Below are 21,730 nucleotides of genomic sequence, written 5' to 3'. Positions count from 1 at the left end.
AGATGTTTATGACATATCTATTTCTGGTGATGTTCAGATTTAATTCAGTTATGAAACTATATATAATACATTAAATCAGATAATGGGTGATTTCATTTTTTTGTTGTTGCTTATACATATTTTCTAAATATTATACAATTTGTGTAAAAGAAAGGCAGGAAGGAAGAAGTCACCTACTTCTCAATGACCCAGAAATTAAAAACAAAATAAAACAAAAACTAAGTATAAACACTAACTTTATAAAGGGCATATGTATATAACTTCCTGTTGAATAGTTTCTCTTCATTTTCTCCTTTCATTTATAAATAACGCTTTGGAGTCTCACATATATTCATGCCATTTTATTTCTTCAACTAAGGTATACAGGACTTTATTTAGAATCATTGGCTTTAAGTTACTAATCCTACATTACTAACAGCTATATCCCTCAAACACCAGATGTTTCAAAGGCCTATTTTATTTATACGTTTGCCTAATATATCTTTGTATTCTCAGTGCTGAACATGGTTGGTTCTGTCGTTCATACATGTAGGCATAAATTCTCTATTCATCAAATAATTTGTGGAAGCCCAATGTTCGGCGCTAGGCCACAGGCTGCTCATAATCACAGCCCTGGATCTCATGGACTTGACATTCTACTTGGAGATAAAGATGAGTAAATAGGCCATTACAGTATGGTAATTCTATATCCAGAAGTATCTAACTCAGTTTGAGGAAGCAATAAAAAAGCAAAGTGAGAAAGAATACTGCAGTATGTATAGCTACCTGAAAGCAAACAAGAACATGACATGGTCTGGAAATAGGAAAAAGGCAATTAGGATGGAGCAAGGAATGCAATGGAGAGAAGGGCAAAGTGTGTGTGTGTGTGTGTGTGTGTGTGTGTGTGTGTGTGTGTGTGTCTGCATGGACTCTGTGACCTATTTGGATTTGCATTTTATAAACTTCCCTTGTGGACACACTGTGGAGAAGCTGGGGACAGAACTATAATGGAAAGATCTGTTTTGGAGGCTGTTGGAATAATTCAGGCAGGAGATGTCAGTAGAGATAAAGAAAACCTAAATCGAAAGATTTAGGGCACAGAACTGAAAGGTAACTTACTGTAATTTGAAGGTAGGGTAAAGGAGAAATAATAAAAAATGACCCATATTTTTGGTTTAGGCAACTAGATAAATGGGAGTGTCATTCTAAGAAAACTGAGAAAGAAGAATAGGCTGATTTCTGTTTTGAACTTTGAGGAATTTTACATGTCTGTAGAAATTCCAAATGAAGATTTATGTTAAGCAAAATTAGATACAGATGAGGAGCTTAAGACAGAGATCTAGGCTAGAGAAGAAGACAGATTTGAGAGTATGAGCAACAATTGGGTAAGAATGTTCAGGGAAAATAGACAAGAGAAGGGTTGTAAGCCAGAAACTTGAGGAATACTACTATTTAAGGGAGGAATAGAGGATTTTGATTTATGTGGGATGTGAGAGAATCAGCCCCTGAAAGGGCTGCCTGGCAAGAAAGGGAGGTAATAGTCAGTGAATAATTGAGAATATAAGTATGTTAGCCGTGGAACCAGAGTTCCAAAGGTCCAGTAGAAATGTATAAGAGAAAGGCAAGCAATGAGAGGCTGGATCAGAGACTGGAAGCAGAATGCTGATAAAAATATACAAGAATGGGAAGAGGCACTTCCAGAATGGCAGAGAAAGGACCTTGAAAAACCTGCTCCTCCATAAAAGCAACAAGAATACTGGCAAATACTGTCAAAGGAAAAGACAACCTACTCAATGGGAGAAAATATTTGCAAATGATATGACGGATAAGGGGTTAATGTCCAAAATATATAAACAGCTCATACAACTCAACATCAAAAACACAACCCAATTTAAAAATGGGCAGTAGACCTGAACATTTTTCCAAAGAGGAAATGCAGATGGCCAACAGGCACATGAAAAGATGCTCAACACTGCATCTTTTAGCTCAACACTGTTAATCATTCACACCTGTCAGAATGGCTATCATAAAAAGAACACAAATAACAAATGTTGGTAAGGATGTGGAGAAAAGGAAACCCTCATACACTGTCAGTGGAAATGTAAATTGGTGCAGCCACTGTGGAAAAAAGTATGGAAGTTTCTCAAAAAAACTGAAAACAGAACTACCATATGACCCAGCAATTCCACTCCTGGGTATATATCCAAAGAAAATGAAAACACTGATTCAAAAAGATATATGCACCCCAATGTTCAGAGCAGCATTATTTATAATTGCCAAGATACAGAAGCATCCTAAGTGTTCATCAACAGATGAATGGATAAAGAAGCTGTGCAATATGCACACACACACGGAATACTACTCAGCCATAAAAAAGAATGAAATTTTGCCATTTGCAACAACAGGGATGGAGGACTTGGAGGGTTATTATGCTAAGTGAAATAAATCAGACAGAGAAAGACAAATATTTTATGATTATCACTTATATGTGGAATCTAAAAAAATACAACAAACTAGTGAATACGACAAAAAAGAAAGACTCACAGATATAGAGAACAAACCAGTAGTTAACAGTAGGGAGAGGGAAGGGAGGAGGGGCAATATAGGGGTAGAGGATTAAGAGATACAAACTATTATGTATAAAATAAGCTACAAGGATATATTTTACAACACAGGGAATATAGCCAATATTTTATAATAACTATAAATGGAGTATAATATTTGAAATTTTAAAACCACTATTATTAACCATTATTGTACACCTGTAACATATAATATTGTACATCAACTATACTTCAAGAAAAAAAATTTTTAAAGAATACTGCAAAACACTGTCAAAATCAACTTTTTTTTTTTTTTTTTAGCTTGTGACATTAAATTAAAGGCTTGTGACAATCTAAGGAAAGTTTTTTCAAGAAAATCAGTTGAGGGCTTCCCTGGTGGCGCAGTGGTTGAGAATCTGCCTGCCAATGCAGAGGACACGGGTTCGAGCCCTGGTCGGGGAAGATCCCACATGCCGCGGAGCAACTAGGCCCGTGAGCCACAATTGCTGAGCCTGCGCGTCTGGAGCCTGTGCTCCACAGCCAGAGGGGCCGCGATAGTGAGAGGCCCGCGCACCGCGATGAAGAGTGGCCCCCACTTGCCGCAATTAGAGAAAGCCCTCGCACAGAAACGAAGACCCAACACAGCCAAAAATAAATAAATAAATAAATAAATAAATAAATAAATTTAAAAAAAAAAAAAAAAAGAAAATCAGTTGACTCTTAGCAAGAAGAGCAAGCTTTCTAGTGTCTTAATTTGACCGAATTCAATCTCTCATCCCCAGCTCCAGATCAGCCTTGAAAACCAAAATCTTGCCAATATGGTAGCTGTGAAACCCCAAAGCCAAGCAGATACTGGAGAGACCAGAATAGATTTGAAGTTCTCCCAAAGCCTCAGAAAACTGTTACTATTTGATGTGCCTGGCAGCTTGCTAAAATACGCCATTCTCAGGGCTTGTCTTTGTTTGATAAGACTCAAGAGCTCATTCTATGTGAATAGTACTATCTGCAGCATATTTGTTGAAAATAGTCAACAACAACTGTTTAACACTGCAGTTGCCTGAGTGATTTTTACTAGTTGCAGCTAATAAGAGGCTGACCAAAATATTTAAAAGAAAAAACTGAGGAATGAAATGTCCATAAGGGGCTTTGAAAATCTCTGCAATAGTCCTGGGAATTTAGAAGGCTATGCACATGTGAGGAGCTGTGTGAATGTGCAGGAAGACCTGAGAAGGCCCTAATCTTTCACTTCTGGTTGACCTTGAAGCTCTGCTCCAACACATGCACACAAACAAAGCCCCTCAGCAAAAGCTGAATAGAGACCTATTGGTTCAAGTCATTTAAAGAAATCTCTGGCTAATCAGTAACTGACCACTGAGCTAGCTGAGCAGACTTCAAAGAACAAAGACTGAACAGAATTAGCTCAGGAAAATCACTAAAGAAAGAAACAGCAACACCAATAACAGAGCAAAACAAATCCTGGGAGTAGGAAGAAATATGATTTTCTTAACTGTCACATTATTTAAACTGTGACAGTTTTATTATATTTAAAATGTCTAGTTTCCAACAAAAAAATTATGACATACAAAGAAATAGGGAAGTATGGCCCATACATAGGAAAAAAAGTCAACAGAAACTGTCTCTGAAGAAGCCCAGATGTTGGTCTTACTAGACAAAACCTTAAACCAGCTATTATAAATACTTCAAAGAAATAAAGCAAATTATGTCTAAAGAATTAAAGGAGTTTGAGAGTCATGTTTTACCTAATGGAGAATATAAATGAAGAAACAGAAATTATAAAAAAGAATCAAATAGAAAGCTGGCATTTAAATATGAAAAGGGTATTTCCACCCAGTGCAATTAAAACAATAATAAGAAGACTCAAACAGACATTTTCAAATTGAAAAGAGCAATAACAGAAATGAAAAATTTACTAGAGGGGGTAAACAGCACATTTGAACTGGCAGAAGAACCAGTGAACTTCAGACAGGTCAGCTGAGATTCTCCCCAATCTGAGGAACAAAGAGAGTAAAGAAAAATGAACAGAGCCTCAGAGATCTGTGGTTCTCCATCAAGTATACCAACATATACACAATGTGAGTTTCTGAAGGAGAGGAGAGAGAGGAAGGAGTGGAAAGAATATTTGAAAAAATTATGACAAAAAACTTCCCAAATTTGATGGAAAACATTAGTATGTATACCTAAGAAGTTCAATAAACGCCAAGTAGGACAAAGTTGAAGAGATCCACATCTAGATGTTTCATAGCCAAACTGTCAAAAGACAGAAAGAGAATCATGAAAGCAGCAAAAACAAAACAAAACAATTCTCAGATACAAAGTTTCCTCAAGAAGATTAATAGCTGACTTCTCATTAGAAACCATGGAGACCAGTGGGCAGTAGGATGACATGGTCAAAGGATGAAAGAAAAAGACTGTCATCCAAGAATTCTATATCTAGCAAAAGTACCCTTCAAAAGTGAAGGAGAGCTAGGTGAGGTGGGGAAAAAAGAAATTAAGGCATTCCTAGATAAATGAAAACAGAGAATTCATCACTAGCAGACCTGCCCTACAAGAAATACTAAACGGTATTTCATTTCAGGCTGAAACGAAAGGAACAGACAGTAACTTAAATCCACACTAAGCAATAAAGATCAGGAATAAAGGTAGCTATATAAGTAAACACAAAAGATAATAAAAATGTATATTTGTAACTCTTTTCTTCTCCTAACTCATTTAAAGGACAGGTGCATAAAATAATTATTATAAAATTGTGCTGATGGGCTTATAATGTATAAAGATGTAATGTGTATAAATGGTGTTACACTGGAGCAAAGTTTTTATATATTAAAATTAAATTGAGATTAATCCAAACTAGACTGTTTTAAATTAAGATGTCAACTGTAATCGCCATGGCACCACAAGGAAAATAACTTAAATATACACAAACACATATATACACAAGCAACAATAACAGAATTAAAATAGTATACTAGAAAATATCTATTCAGCATAAAATAAGGTTGTAATGGAGGAGCAGAGCAACAAAAAAGCTTCCTGCTCTTATACACAGAGAAAACAAAGAGCAAAATAGCAGATGTTAAACTATAACATAACTGTGTAGGTGGCCAAAGGGCACATAATATCTTGACCTGCAGTTCTCTACTCATTGGGGAAGACCAATTTTCCCACTTTTACATTCACCAGTACAATTTGGGGTACTATGCAAAATAAGAAGAAGTTACAGAAGTACCACAAGCCAAAGAAACTCTGGAGATTACACTCCTTTGCCTCAGCCATGTCTCAGATGTGCTCAGTACATTCCCTTGAATTAATTAACATACTCTATAACCAGAAGAATCACTGAGAAAATAGGAAAGAGACTGACATAAAGAGTACCTTTTTAAAGAGAATTTTTTGAAGAAAATAAAGTGTATAATTAGTATTTGGACGGAAAACACTAACTGCATCTCATTCTTGAAGCACGAGCTCACTTGCTAATTCAACTATGAACATCTTCCTTTACCTACAAAAGTAAGTTTAAAACTTGTTTTCTCATTTATGTCCTCAGAGCACCTGTATAAATCTATTATGGCACTTATTATGTTATACATATGCTTATACACAGTGGAATCACATGATGTAAGCGTCTTATTTACTGGGTAGGAAGGGATCGAGGGAGATGGGAAAAGACACAGAGAAGGAGACCAAATGAATAATATGAGAACACAATTAAATGGTACCAGTATGTCCAGTCAATAAATTTATCCTCCAGCACTATGAGATATATAAATCTGCTGTTCCTTAGATAGTCTCTCAGTTCCTACGTGCCTCTAACAGTGGAAGCAGCTCTTATTGAGACAGGCAACTAAATATGATCCTATTGTTTAAAAGATACAGTTAATAGTGTTCATAAAACATGGCCCTGATCGCAGACCAACTATCTTAACTAGAGCTCAACTGAGGAGACCATGATTACTGTCAAAACTGAGGAAAACTAAGCTGTTGGACTCATTAAAATGTAGTGTGATAGATTTCATGCAATTTAAAAGACTGTTGGAGAAATTCTCCCTATGAGGTTTTAATCTTATACCTTTAGCTTCAGACCCTAACCCCCTGTAATACACAACTTCACTGTCTCTGTCTTCACACCTACAGTGTGAGTTCCTTCAACACACACATCATGTCTTCTTATTCTTCCTATTCTTAATGTCTAGCAGAGAGCCTGAAATATAGCAGGTGTTTGATATATGTTAGAAAAGCATGTGTGGTATAATTTTAAAAATATGTATATATTTGATCTTTGTGCCTTATTCCTGATACAGAGCTCCTATAACCGCTGGTATTTCCTGAGTGACAGGAGTATCTTTTGTTATTCATAACGAATCCCTTTTGACCATACCTGAGTTTACCCTAATAAGGTGACTCTTGGTGGGGTCTTTAGATAGCTTCAGAATGGGGGCTGGTTACCCAGGAATCAACCATATCATCAGAGGGTTGCAACTTTCAACACCATTCCCCCCATCTCATCTTCAGGTTCAATCACCAATGGTCAATGACTTAATCAATCATGCCTCTGTAAGGAAACTTCAATAAAAACTTGAACAATGAGGCTTTGGGGAGTTTCCTGATTAGTGATGCCATCTCAGCTCCATGGAGACAGAGGCATCTGCGCTCAGGAGCCTTCTGAAACTTGCCCTATGTATCTCTTCATCAGGCTGCTCATTTGTATCTTTTTAAATAAACTGTATTAAGTATAGCACTTTTCTGAATTCTGTAAGTTATAGCAATTTATTGAAACTGACAGGGAGCTGAGGGAGGGGTTGTGGGATTAGTTCATCCAACTAAACTGTAGTTGGATGAACAGAAGTGCAGGTGGCCCCGGGGACCCCATTTGTGGCTGGGGACAATGGGGACAATCTTATGGGGCTGATCCCTTACCTTGTGGGGTCTGCACAAACTTCAGGTAGTTAGTGTCACAACTGAATTGAACTGTAGAACCTCCAAAGTTGATGTCAGAGAATTGAGAATTTATGGTTAGAAAACTGAAACAACAGGATTTTTTTCTTACTGGGTAACTCCTAATAGGGCTTTCAAAAATTGAGTCTAGTAGAAAATTTGACTGCTTTTATTTTTTCTCCTTATAAATATTGCTTTTCAAATGCTAATGAAGATATTCATAATGTCCTCCTATCTCCCCCTATTTGCAAGGGACTAGAAGGGACTAAATTAAGGACCACCTTTCCATATTAAACAGCAGTAAAATAACCAACAGCAAAATATAACATACAAATTCTTTTATGATTAACATGTCAAAAAACTGATGAAATGATTTGCCCAAAGTTCATATGTAATTTAGTTTGCAATTATTATTATAGAAAGGAAATGAGTAATTACCTTTACTTTCACTGTGATTGTGAGCCTCAGTTTGGATACTATTTCACACACCATGGTATACCATCAAACTTTTAGCCTTAAAAAATTAAACTGCTAACAGTGGTCTCAAGCTAGAATCTCTAAGAAAATGTGTACCCTTCAGACTAAATTTCATTTAAAAAAACTAGTGCTTATTAATCTTTGCTAAAAATAAAATTGACTTGTAAAACAAATGTTGTTTTAGTTTCCGACGTTTTAGCCAGAATGGTCACACATATTAATCTTTGTGGTATTTTGACTAAAAGGTTAAGTAATCCAAGGTCTTGCAGTAAAATTAATAATCTGATTACAATTTGAAAATTCAACTCAGATGATTTAAAGCAATATTAATAGCTAATCAAAATAAACTTAAACCGTCCAGTCAAATTTGTATATAAATGCCTGAATTTTCTTTCAAAGGCACATCAATAAAATGTTACAAATAATTAAATTATGCAAATCTAGTAAGTTGCTCAACCATACTTTATGGTAGCTAAACAATCAAGGACCTTAAAAGTTTACCTATCTAAAAGAAAGTAAAAAGACAACTTAAGAAATAAAAGAAAGTATTTGGAAATCATATTTTATAAGGGACTTGTAACTAGAATAAACACTCTTACAACTTAACAAGAAAAAAGACAAATAACCCAGTTTTTAAATGGGCAAAGGATCTGAATTGATATTTCTACAAGAAAACATAAAAATGGCCAATAAGTACATAAAAGATGCTCAACATCAGTAGCCATCAGTGAAATGCAAATCAAAACCACAATTAAATATGACTTTACACCCACTAGGATGGCTATAATCAAAAAGTCAGACTATAAAAAGTGTTATGGAGAAATTGGAAACCTCATACACTGCTGGTGGAAATGTTAAATGCTGTGGTTGGTTTGGAAAGTAGACTGGCAGTTCTTCAAAAGGTTAAACAAAGAGTTATCATATGACCAGCAATTCCACTCCTATATATATGCCCAAGATAAATGAAAATATACATCCACACAAAAACCTGCACATAAATGCTCATAGCAGCATTATTCGTAACAGCCAAAAGGTAGTAAATAACCCAAATGTTCATCAATTGATGAATGGATAAATATAGTGTGGCATCCATACAATGGAATATTTACTCAGCCATAAAAACGAATGAACTGATAAATGCTACAACATGGATGAACCTTAAAAACCTTACACTAAGTTAAAGAAGCCAGACACACAAAAAATCACATACTGTATGATTCCGTTTACATGAAATGTCTAAAATACACAAACTTACAGGAACAGAAAGGTTATTAGAGGTTTTAAGGACTGATGGTGCTGGGTGGAGTGAGTAGTGACTGCTACTGGATATGGTGTTTCTTTTTAGAGTGACAGAAATGTTCTAAAACTGTGGTGATGGTTACACAACTCTGTGAATATACTCAAAAACATTGAATTGTACACTTTAAACAGGTAAACTGTATGGTATGTGAACTACATCTGAATAAAGCTATTATATATATATAATTATATATATAATTGAAGTATAGTTGATTTACAATATTGTGTTACGTATATTTTTTAACTTATCCATACTCATTGTTTTCTTTAGAGGTCTCTAATGAGAAGACTTAATTTTTAATATACCATTAGAGTCAATGCATTCATTAAAATGAATTAGTGGATTTGTATCACAGAAATAAATTATGAATAAAATAAGAAATACAAACATTAGCCACTAAAACCACTTATACATCTTTATCTCCATATAATGATGCACTAAGTATAGTACTGAATCCTGAATCACATTAAGATATTTTGTCAAATTATAGAGAGATGTTCCACTTAAACTGATCATTACCAAAACAGATAAAGAAATTAAGGATCAAGAAAGAGCTGTCAATGTAAGAAAGTTTTTATTCAGACAATAAAAACTAAACGACAACAAAACTGAACTACTACACTGTATTTTTTTTTCTTTTTCATCTTTATTGGAGTATAATTGTTTTACAATGGTGTGTTAGTTTCTGCTTTATAACAAAGTGAATCAGCTATACATATACATATATCCCCATATCCCCTCCCTCTTGCGTCTCCCTCCCACCCTCTCTATCCCACCCCTCTAGGTGGTCATAAAGCACCGAGCTGATCTCCTGGTGCTATGCGGCTGCTTCCCACTAGCTATCTATTTTACATTTGGTAGTGTATGTATGTCCATGCCACTCTCTCAGTTCATCCCAGCTTACCCCTCCCCCTCTCTATATCCTCTAGTCCATTCTCTAAGTCCGTGTCTTTATTCCTGTCCTGCCCCTAGGTTCTTCAGAACGATTTTTTTTTTTAGATTCCATATATATGTGTTAGCATATGGTATTTCTTTTTCTCTTTCTGACTTACTTCACTCTGTATGACAGACTCTAGGTCCATCCACCTCATTACAAAAAACTCAATTTCGTTTCGTTTTATGGCTGAGTAATATTCCACTGTATATATGTGCCACATCTTCTTTATCCATTCATCTGTCGATGGACACTTAGGTTGCTTCCATGTCCTGGATATTGTAAATAGAGATGCAGTGAACATTGTGGTACATGACTCTTTTTGAATTATGGTTTTCTCAGGGTATATGCCGAGTAGTGGGATTGCTGGGTCATACAGTAGTTCTATTTTTAGTTTTTAAAGGAACCTCCATACTGTTCTCCATAGTGACTGTATCAATTTACATTCCCACCAACAGTGCAAGAGGGTTCCCTTTTCTCCACACCCTCTCCAGCATTTATTGTTTGTAGATTTTTTGATGGTGGCCATTCTAACTGGTGTGAGGTGATACCTCATTGTAGTTTTCATTTGCATTTCTCTAATGATTAATGATGTTGAGCACTCTTTCATGTGTTTGTTGGCAATCTGTATATCTTCTTTGGAGAAATGTCTATTTAGGTCTTCTGCCCATTTTTGGATTGGGTTGTTTGTTTTTTTGATATTGAGCTGCATGAGCTACTTGTAAATTTTGCAGATTAATCCTTTGCCAGTTGCTTCATTTGTAAATATTTTCTCCCATTCTGAGGGCTGTCTTTTCGTCTTGTTTATGGTTTCCTTTGCTGTGCAAAAGCTTTTAAGTTTCATTAGGTCCCGTTTATTTTTGTTTTTATTTCCATTTCTCTAGGAGGTGGGTCAAAAAGGATCTTGCTGTGATTTATGTCATAGAGTGTTCTGCCTATGTTTTCCTCTAAGAGTTTTATAGTGTCTGGTCTTACATTTAGGTCTTTAATCCATTTTGAGTTTATTTTTGTGTATGGTGTTAGGGAGTGTTCTAATTCCATTCTTTTACATGTAGCTGTCCAGTTTTCCCAGCACCACTATTGAAGAGGCTGTCTTTTCTCCACTGTATATTCTTGCCTCCTTTATCAAACATAAGGTGACCATATGTGCGTGGGTTTATCTCTGCGCTTTCTATCTTGTTCCATTGATCTATATTTCTCTTTTTGTGCCAGTACCATACTGTCTTGATTACTGTAGCTTTGTAGTATAATCTGAAGTCCAGGAGCCTGATTCCTCCAGCTCCGTTTTTCTTTCTCAAGATTGCTTTGGCTATTTGGGGTCTTTCGTGTTTCCATACAAATTGTGAAATATTTTGTTCTAGTTCTGTGAAGAATGCCAGTGGTAGTTTGATAGGGATTGCATTGAATCTGTAGATTGCTTTGGGTAGTAGAGTCATTTTCACAATGTTGATTCTTCCAATCCAAGAACATGGTATATCTCTCCATCTGTTTGTATCATCTTTAATTTCTTTCATCAGTGTCTTATAGTTTTCTGCATACAGGTCTTTTGTCTCCTTAGGTAGGCTTATTCCTGGGTATTTTATTCTTTTTGTTGCAGTGGTAAATGGGAGTGTTTCCTTAATTTCTCTTTCAGATTTTTCATCATTAGCGTATAGGAATGCAATAGATTTCTGTGCATTAATTTTGTACCCTGCTACTTTACCAAATTCATTGATTAGCTCTAGTAGTTTTCTGGCACTACACTGTATTTAATACTTGCTCTCTCAAAAGGCAGAAGCAGCAAAGCCTTCTCCCGCTCCTCAACCCCTCCTCCCCCGAATACCCTACAACTTTTGTATATGAATTAAAGGGAAGTTTTCTTAGGACTATGTTTAGTTATTTAAGAGTACCGAACTGATATGGCCAGTCAGTGCTACTAAGCATACAATTGGTCACATGGGGGCCCAAATTAAGCAGAGTTATAAATCATGAAAATCGGGAGTCCAAAATTTGGGGCAGAAACATATTGCCAAACCTATCTAAAACAATGCAAACCAGAGTCAGTGGAGTGACATCTTCAAAGTATTAAAAGGAAAAACTGAATTTTGTGGTTGCTTTAGAGTTTGCAGCATACATTTAAATCTAATCTACATCCACTGTCAAATAACACTATATGGACTGCACTTCACAGGTAGTACAAGTACTTTATAACAGTATTCCAAGTTTTTAATAATAGTATTCCAGATTCTTCCCTCTTTTCCCTTATAACATTGCTATCATTCATTTCACTTCTCCAAAACCTATAATTACTCAATACGTTGCTTCTATTATTATTTTGAACAGTTATCTATTATGTCAATTAAGAATAAGAAAACAAAGGTCTTATTTTACCTTCACTTGGTCTTCTCTAACGCTCTTCCTTTCTAAACATTTTACTCTACTCTCTTCTTGCTTGCATGGTTTGTGAAGAAGTCCAATGTAATTCTTCACAATTTGAAAATGATATGCCTAAGTGTAAATTTGGTATTTATCATATTTGGTGTCTTCTGAGCTTCCTAGATTGGTGGTTTGGTGTCTATCATTAATTCTGGAAAATTCTCAGCCCATTACTTCAAATATTTCTTTTGTTCCTTCCTCCATTTTCCTTCTGATGACTCCATCAAAGGCATTCTTCATTTCTATTACAGTGCTTTTGATTTCTAGTATTTCCCTTTGATGCTTTCTTAGAGTTTCCATCTCTCTGCTTGCATTACCAATCTGTTTTTATGTGTTATCCACTTTTCCAATTAGAGCCCTTAGTATATTAATCAGTTTAATTTTAAATTCCCAGTCTAACAATTCTAAAATCCCTGCCATATCTGACTAGGAGTTAGCCTGTATTTACTGTAGCTACAGGTATCAGAGGCTAAAATTTCCTCTAATGTCCTTATCTTTGTCTCTCCTGTTGTCTTTGAGTTTCCCAAGAAACTCCTTAAATAAAGTGCAAGCCTTGTAGTTTTTCCATCTGTAATCCTCTGTTACTATACAGGAGCCCCGTTGACGTGGTGGTAAGATATAAGGGGAAGGAAAAATGTTCTGTAATCTTATGGTTAGGTCTGAGTCTTTCAGTGGCCCTGTGTTCCTGGCTGTGGCCTTCGCAAGTGCCTCTCGGCCTTTTCTCCCCTCTTAGATGAGGCAACAAGGCTAGAGAGAGCTGGAGCTGGGTATTTCCCTTTCCCCAAGTTGGTTAGGCTCTGGTAGTTTCCCCGTTTGGGCAGGGGGAGAACAGAATGCTCTGAGCATATTTCAAAATGGTTACTATTCCACTCCCTCTGCTGGAAGCATAAAGGGATTTCCCCCCCAATCTTTGCTGTGAGAACCTGGTAGAGCTCGTAGAAGAAAAACTCATAGAAGTGTGGGACCCCTTCCCTAAAACTGAGCACCCAGGAATTTTTAACTCTCAAGCTAATCCACACTCACCTTCTGGAAGTTCATCAGTTACAGTTTAAGTTTTCCTACCAGTTCCTGGCTCCATCAGCTTCTGCTCCTGGTAAGCTGTGATTCTCTGTATTTGTCTCTCTAGTTTCCAGGATATTGGTTTGCTGTGTGACCTCAATTCTCTTATGGATCTAAGCAGAGTTATTGATTTTTAGATCGTTCAACTTTGTTCTTGTGAGGACAAGAGTGACAACTTCTAATTTTTTCATGTCTGAGTGGAAACCAGAATTCTTGTGTCCTTTTGATATGTTCCCATCACTACCTGAACACATTCTTATTTTCTGGAACAATAAGATGTTCCAGGCTCATCTTGCACATTCTCTGCCCCAGCCATGCAATCAGCTCTCTCTCAAAGGTACATTTAGTGAGAACGTTATTTAGAAATCAAGATCTGGATGTAAAGTGTGTTCATTGCTATTGCTATGGGGGTGTCAATAATTCCAGAACCTCTAAGCAAACAGAGCTAGGAAATTTATATATTTATATACATATACACACCGCTATATTGATTTCTCTCTTTCTTCCTTCCCTCATTTCTTTCTCTCTCTCTCTGTTTCTCTCCCACCCAATCTACCAACCTACTTATCTATCCTTCTCTCTATATAGTAAAAACTGAGTTCATACTGGTACCTCCAATTCCAACCTAATACCCCAGAGACATTCTAGTTGTTCCCATTTCCATGTTTCTCTCTTGTCCAACAGTGTGAAACCTGGCTACCATTTTCCTAAATATATTTACTTGTCTGCATAAACTTAGAAAACATAAAAAGTAGTTTTAGAATTACTAGCCACTTCCACTGAGAAAGGCATATCTACTAACTAGAATTCAGTATTTGTTTAGTGTTCTTTTCTGGGAGGAATGGGGGACGAGTCATAACATTTCCATTTGGTGAAATGCACAGGCACTGTGCCTTGATTAATTTTGACAAACATGTGTATCTTCATCAAGTTATGCAACATTTCCCATTTTCATCACCCCCAAAATTCCCTTGTGCTGCTTTTCAGTCAATCCCTACCTCCTCTGAGGCAATCACTGTTCTGATTTTTCACAACAGTTTTGTCCAGCACTTCATAAAAATGAAATCACACTGTACATATCCCTTTTGTGCCTGACTTCTCTTGTCCAGCACAGTGATTTTGATGTTCACCCATGACATCACATGTATCAGTAGTTCATTCCTTTTAATTGCTCCATAGTAACTCCTTGTATGGGTATATCTCAGTTTGTTTACCCATTTAATATATGAAACAAGAGATTCAGAGTGCCTAAAGTCACACATTTAACTGACTGAGAAGAAGTTCAAGGACCTCAGAACCCGAAGAACTCTAAGCTCCTGATTCTTAGTCTAGTGTTCTTTTCACTTTACCAAGGCACCACTTCAAACAAGTTAAAAAAATAAAAACAAAAACTCCAGGGACATATTTTTTATCAAATGAAATTAGTGATTAAAAGGAAGTACCTATTCACAGTTAACAACATTGATGTTTCTTCCATAATCCATACTCCATCCTAATCTTTACTTCTGCCAATGCTGACTGCAAATCTATCTGGCGTTTGTCAAATAATATCTCCTATATTATTAACCTATATTCTGTCCTAAACGAAAATAATTTATATGTTCACCAATTTCTCCTATTTAATTTTATCAATTGCCAAGAGGAGTACTCTCCTAATTCTAGCATTTCTAGACAATTTTTAGCCTTCCGAGTCTCTTCTCAAATCTGTCAAATCATCCATTTCTAATCTCCTATTCAGAAAATGTACCAATCTGTCTCTCTTTAAAACATATCATAGGGACTTCCCTGGTGGTCCAGTGGTTAAGAATCCGCCTTCCAATGCAGGGGACGTGGGTTCAATCTCTGGTCAGGGAACTAAGATTCCACATGCTGCAGGGCAATTAAACCCGCGCGTCACAACTACTGAGCCCGCGCACCTCAAATAGAGAGCCCAGTGCCACAAACTGCAGAGCTCACACGCTCTGGAGTCCGCGCACCTCAACTAGAGAGCCCGCACGCTGCAACTACAGAGAAGCCCACGCGCTGCAACGAAGAGTCCGTGCGCCTCAACTAAAGATCCCACATGCTGCAATGAAGATCTAGCATGCCGCAACTAAGATCCGACACAGCCAAAAATAAAATAAGGTACATAAAAATTAAAATAAAAATCCAACCTCTAGAAAACAAAACAAAAAAATGCTCATTTAAATAAATAAATAAATAAAACATATCATAAAAGACAGTTCTTCAACCCATAATCTTTAAGCTCCTTCTCAGACCACAATTAACTTTGTTATTCTGATTTAAGGATGAGAATTTTTCTGCACTATCAAATGCTACTACTTTCCCCTCTTGATGAAGGTCTATGGTGGCACAATTCAAGGTGACCCTAAGTCATCACCGCAGACTGAAGGGCCAAACACTGAGACTGAGATTGCAATTTGGTTGGACTGTCCCACCACCTCCCCCACTGCCCCAAACATACAAAACCTGCCTCTTGACCCAATCTAGATGAATTTCCAGAAGTGGAAGTAACTGGAAGAATTTGATGTCTCTTCCTTAAAGTCTATGAAAGAATCTATTGGTCCATTATATCTGATGTAAACCCCACTGTAAGGTTCCCCCTAATAGGTTTCCAAAGCTCTCAGGTATTTCAAACCAACATCCACCTCACAAGAACATCGTGAAATATAAAGTGTACCTTTAAGTGCTGAGCAGCTGAAGATACTATATTAATTTGAAATGCTCCAACAAGTCAGTGGTGTTATAATCCTAATTCTCCTAACATGAGAAAAGATTAACTTTAGACTTAATTTATCTATCACATACATGATGACCCAAGAACGGAGTCTATAACACAAATGAGGTAGATGAGATCAACTGACTTATCCTATTTCACTTATAAGCCACAATCCTCAGTTCATAAGTTATGCGAGATAAAAAGCTAATTATTAATCTGAGTGAAGAAAATGAGAAGTTTAAGATACGATCAGAGTACTGATTAGAATTCTATAACAAAACTTCCCAACTGACATTCACTAGATCAAGGACAAATGATGGCTTGATTATTAACAGTTATGGCACAAAAACAGACATATGGATCAATGGAACAGGATAGAGAGCCCAGAAATAGACACACACTACTGTCAATTAATCTTCATCAAAGGAGGCAAGAATATACAATGGGAAAAAGACAGTTTCTTCAGCAAGTGGTGCTGGGAGAGTTGGACAGCCGCATGTAAACCAATGAAGCTAGAACACACCCTCACACCATACACAAAAATAAACTCAAAATGGCTTAAAGACTTAAATATAAGACAAGACATCATAAAACTCCTAGAAGAGAACATAAGCAAAACATTCTCTGATGTAACTGTTGCAATGTTTTCTTAGGTCAGTCTCTCAAGGCAACAGAAATAAAAGCAAAAAAACCAAATGGGATCTAATCGAACTTACAAGCTTTTGTACAGCAAAGGAAACCATAAACAAAAAGACAACCTATGGAATGGGAGAAAATATATGCAAACAATGCAACGGACAAGGGCTTAAATTTCCAAAATATACAAACAGCTCACACAACTCAACAACCAAAAAATAACCCAATCAAAAAACGGGCAGAAGACCTAAATAGACATTTCTCCAAAGACACACAGATGGCCAACAGGCACATGAAAAGATACTCAACATCGCTAATTATTAGAGAAATGCAAATCAAAACTACAATGAGGGCTTCCCTGGTGGCGCAGTGGTTGAGAATCTGCCTGCCAATGCAGGGGACACGGGTTCAAGCTCTGGTCTGGGAAGATCCCACATGCCACGGAGCAACTAGGCCCGTGGGCCACAACTACTGAGCCTGCGCGTCTGGAGCCTGTGCTCCGCAACAAGAGAGGCCGCGATAGTGAGAGGCCCGCGCACTGCGATGAAGAGTGGCCCCCGCTTGTCACAACTAGAGAAAGCCCTCGCACAGAAACGAAGACCCAACACAGCCAAAAATAAATATAAAAATAAATAAATTAATTAACTTTAAAAAAAAAAAAAAAAACTACAATGAGATACAACCTCACACCAGTCAGAATGGCCATCATTAAAAAGCCTACAAATAACAAATGCTGGAGAAAAAGAACCCTCCTACATGGTTGGTGGGAATGTAAGTTGGTGCAGCCACTATGGAAAACAGTAGGGAGGTTCCTCAAGAAACTAAAAAATAGAGTTGCCATATGATCCAGCAATCCCACTCCTGGGCATATATCCAGACTAAACTATAATTCAAAAAGATACACACACCCCTATGTTCACAGCAGCACTATTCACAAAAGCCAAGACATAGAAACAACATAAATGTCCATCAACAGTTGAATGGATAGGAGATATTGTGTGTGTCACACACACAAACACACACACATACAGTGGAATACTAGTTGGCCATAAAAAAAGAATGAAGTAATGCCATTTGCAGCAACATGGATGGACCTAGAGATTATCACATTAAGTGAAGAAAGTCAGAAAAAGACAAATACCATATGATATCACTAATACGTGGAATCTAAAATATGACACAAATGAACTTATCTACGAAACAGAAACAGACTCGTAGACATAGAGAACAGACTCGTGGTTGCCAAGGGGGAGGGGGGTGGGGAAGGGATGGAGTGGGAGTTTGGGGTTAGCAGATGCAAACTAATATATATAGAATGGATAAACAACAAGGTCCTACTGTATAGTACAGGGAACTATATTTAATATCCTGTGATAAACCATAACGGAAAAGAATATAAAAAATAATGTATGTGTATATATATATCTGAATCACTTTGCTGTGCAGCAGAAATTAACACAACATTGTAAATCAACTATACTCCAATTAAAAAAAAAGAATGCAAGTAGAACAAAGAAACAATAATTAAAGGTATTAAATAAATTTAGAAATTGGCATATTAAAGTTACCCTTACAAAGCTCACAAAGAAAATCTCTTTTTAAAATATTTCCTGTATCTCTTAAAATATCTCTTTATCTCTAGTAATGCTATTGCCTTAAAATTTACTTTGTCTTATATTGGAATAGTAAGCTTTCTTTTGGTTAGTATTGCATGATACATTTTTTCCATATTTTTACCCGTGCTTTATATTTAAACTTTGTATCATGTAAGGAGCATATATATGGATTTTGTTTTGTTGTATACATGCTAGCAATCTCTGTGTCTTCACTGGAGTATTTACCTCATTTACATTTAATGTATTTATTAATAAATTTAGGTATAAATCTACTAAAAACATTTTTAAAAATATTTTCTAGCCTAGCTGTTCTAAAGAAATTAGAGGAATACACGAACAATTGACCATACATTTTTTCTGAACACCTAGTATCTAAAAGGCTTTGTATATGCATTGTAGATTTTAAAATGAATTAAATACAGTCTCTTGCCTTTAAAGAGCTAGGGACAGAGTTGGGGCACCAAGTTACATGATAAGACATAACAGAGGTAGAAACAAAATGCTTAGGGAACCTAGAGAAAAGAGAATTTAATTAGAATGGGGGTGTGGCAAAAAAGGCTTTGTGTAAGTAATGTCTGCGTTGCACTTTAAAAGATGGGTAGGTCAGCCATAAAAAGGAACGAAATTGAGTCATTTGTTGAGACGTGGATGGATCTAGAGACTGTCATACAGAGTGAAGTGGGTCAGAAAGAGAAAAACAAATATCATATATTAATGCATGTATGTGGAACCTAGAAAAATGGTACAGATGAGCCAGTTTGCAGGGCAGAAGTTGAGACACAGATGTAGAGAATGGACATATGGACACCAAGGGGGGAAAACTGCAGTGAGGTGGGGATGGTGGTGTGCTGAATTGGGCGATTGGGATTGACATGTATACACTGATGTGTATAAAATTGATGCCTAAAAAGAACCTGCAGTATAAAAAAACAAACAAAACAACTAATACTAAACTTTCATTGGGTTATTTGTATGGAAATATGTTAATATAAATGTTTCAGACATTACATGAAATTTCTAAAAATCTTATATGTTCTGGTATAATGTTATAAGTCATAATCCTAGTTATTACTTTAAAATGTATATCTCAGAAATAACTAATTTTCTTGTCAACTGCATTATTATGAACTTTCATCAAATCTTTTACCGTGGTCATTTTTAAGTCTTTTGTCATTTACAGACAGTTCTGGGTGTACTCTGATGATTTTGCAAATATGTTCCTATAAAAGGGTTTAAAAAAAAAAAAAAAAAAAAGATGGGTAGGAATTTAACAGACATAGATAGGAGGAGACTGGAAAACGTAGAGCAGGAAAAAATTAAAAGGCACAATATAAGAAAGGTATGAAAATTAGAAAAGGCATAGAATATATTCAGGAAAATCCAACTATATGAGTGGGGCTGAAATATGGGTTCATGGGAAAGGGAAAGAAAAATAGGAAAAGAAAAGCCTAGAAAAGAAGATTGGAGAGAGACTGAGAAAGTCTTTAGACACTACAAAAAAAGTTCACTGTTAGCAGTGATTCAAAGGGGATTCAAAGGATTTTGAGCTGTAGAAACCCACAAAATCTAGGTTCTTGCTATCAGATGAGCCTATGTATGAGTTAAGTTTCACTTTAACAACTGTATTGTCTTGCAGCCATCAATCTACCAACTCTCCTGTGAGAATTAGGATCAGAATAAATGCTGAGGCTGGTTAAATGCTAAAGCTTAAAGCAGGTTCAGCTGCTCAGTGGTCAACATGATTATAGATCAAGAGGATAACCATATAATGTCACCCAAACTAGGATTTTTGACAATAAAGGGGGGCACTATTAATAACTACGTTAGGGTTAATTAGGAACATCCCAAGGAAACTGGGAATGTATGGTTATCTTAGTTATAAAAACTCCCCCAATCACAGGGACTCTTTACTTTTTCTTTCTTAGATTCTCTACAGCAGGAATCTCCTGTGGAGCAGGAGGAGAATCTAGCATCTGATACTGAGATTAGTGGCTATCGCATTTAAAGGAGATAAGCACATATTAAAAATGAATTAACATCAGGCTTCCCCGGTGGCGCAGTGGTTGGGAATCTGCCTGCTAGTGCGGGGGACACGGGTTCGAGCCCTGGTCTGGGGGGATCCCACATGCCGCGGAGCAACTAGGCCCGTGAGCCACAATTACTGAGCCTGCGCGTCTGGAGCCTGTGCTCCGCAACGGGGGGCGGGGGGGAGCCGCGATGGTGGGGGGCCCACGCACCGCGATGAGGGGGTGGCCCCCCGCTTGCCGCAGCTGGAGAGGGCCCTCGTACAGAAACAAAGACCCAACACAGCCAAAATAAAAATAAAAATAAATAAATAAAAATTTTAAAAAATGAATAACATCTATTCTTTTCATAGTAGCAGAGACTTGAAGGGTGAATAATTTCATGCAAATCTGTATAAGACTTCTTTACCTTAACTAATGATACTGTGAACAGAAAGGAACTACATACTAAACTCACAAGCACGTTTAGACTCAGATGGTATTTCCTGAGGTTCTGTGTTTAATTTTTACATTTGAAAACAAGTTAATTTTCAACTATACTTACCATCTCAAAGCATATTACTTTTTTGTTTTAACATACTGCAGGGGAAAAAATCTGGTTTTATTTCTAAAATTACAGAAAGCATTTGATGGTTTGCAAAAGACTGTTATGTGGGTGGTTGCAACACTTGGCCTTTAGCCTCTTGCCAAATACCACACCACATGTGTTCTGAATCACCAGTAAACCCAGATGCCCTCATGTGAGATATCTCAAATCCAACCAGAAATTAACTAAGAGACAAAACAATCCTATGGTCTTAATTAATGAAACCGAGAACTTCTAATCTAATGTCAGGACTTTAGGAAAGAAACTTAACCTCTTTATACATATTCATTTTGGTCAAAGTCTAAGATCTGATTAAAGAAGGTCCTAACACTGCAAAAAGAAGTCAAACTTCTTATATTTAAAAAAATGTATATAATCAGCCTATGCCAAGGGTCGGCAACTTCCATAACAGGACAAATAGTAAAATTTTAGGCTTTGTGGGTCATAGTCTCTGTTGCAACTACTCAGATCCTATTGAAGCATGAAAAC

The 21,730-nt window shown here is 36.6% G+C and overlaps 1 protein-coding gene and 1 long non-coding RNA gene across 10 annotated transcripts in view; one reads left to right on the top strand and one right to left on the bottom strand.

Moving 5' to 3' along the window:
* The window catches only part of REV3L (REV3 like, DNA directed polymerase zeta catalytic subunit), a gene marked incomplete at its 5' end in the record, with an annotated part of 188,424 nt that overhangs the window by 131,089 nt on the left and 35,605 nt on the right, over positions 1-21,730 (bottom strand). The window lies entirely within an intron of this gene.
* On the top strand, positions 717-20,830 carry LOC309667207. Its single transcript, XR_014267621.1, has 3 exons — positions 717-2,918; positions 3,251-19,233; positions 19,895-20,830. It is a non-coding gene; the product is annotated as an uncharacterized lncRNA (long non-coding RNA).

The sequence above is a fragment of the Balaenoptera physalus genome (assembly GCF_965194825.1).
Source record: "Balaenoptera physalus genome assembly, chromosome: 9".
Lineage (NCBI taxonomy): Eukaryota > Metazoa > Chordata > Mammalia > Artiodactyla > Balaenopteridae > Balaenoptera > Balaenoptera physalus.
Note: the sequence above shows the minus strand (reverse complement) of the source record. Positions and strands in the feature narration are given on the sequence as shown.